This window comes from Octopus sinensis, linkage group LG12, assembly GCF_006345805.1.
Source record: "Octopus sinensis linkage group LG12, ASM634580v1, whole genome shotgun sequence".
Classification (NCBI taxonomy): domain Eukaryota; kingdom Metazoa; phylum Mollusca; class Cephalopoda; order Octopoda; family Octopodidae; genus Octopus; species Octopus sinensis.
Window position 1 is genome coordinate 13,311,249 of NC_043008.1, and position 1,033 is coordinate 13,312,281.

The following is a 1,033-nucleotide window of genomic DNA, read 5'->3' on the forward strand; positions in this document are numbered from 1 at the left end:
ATGGATATTCGCTTACATATGTAGAGTGAATGGAGATAAAAACAGATCAAATACAAATGGCTAATATCAAGTCACAATACTGTTTATAATATGCATCTTATATACTCCTACGATCATAATGAATGTGATAAGTATGATAAACGGAAAACATTTTTTAAATGATGAGAGCATAAATGTTACATTTTATTATAAAACCGACAAACTTCCAGTCTAAGCAATAAATATATTTTAAGCCATTGTGAATATAACATTGAAATACACCGCAGTATTACGATGTTTAAAACAAACCTTTCTTCGTGCCAATAACGTACATTAGCAAAAGTAATTCAGACATACCCATGTGTGCTCATTGTTTAGTTGCCAGATCAAAGAAATACGCTTTCAGCGCTTTTTCGCTTCCTGGCAAGCAGCCATTATTCCTATTTTCGTTTCATCCAGATTCTCTCACGCATCTTTGCCCCCGGTTTCCTATTTTCTTTTCTGTTACAATTACCATTACGATACTTGTAAATCTCTCTCTCAATTTCTCTCTCTCTCTCATTCTGTCACTCTCTCTCTCTCTCTCTCTCTCTCGCTTTCTCTAAATTTTCATTCCATAATTTCTATTCCGTTCTTTTATTTCCTTTTATATCACTTCCCCCGCTTTTGAATCTCCAACTGCTCTTATTTTATACCTTCGTTCTGTTTCTCATTTTTCACTGATGCATGTATTCTCTTGTCTTCAACAAACTTCTATTTCCTTTCCAAACTGATTTTTATTTATTCTTTTTATTCGTCAGTTCTTTCATTCTTCTACTTCAGTCTTCGTAAACAAGATACATACAAGGAATAACTTTTACCCAGTTCCCATTCATGTCCTTTTGTGACAATTCAGATTACATTCTAGTTTAGAAAATTAAAATAGCATCGCAAAAACCGTACACTAATACCTTCAGGCAAAACTATTCTAATTTTGGGATTCCAGTTTCGTTACTACTATTAATGACTAATGACTCAGGAAGTGTAAGGAACTTCGATTAATCTTTTTCAATGT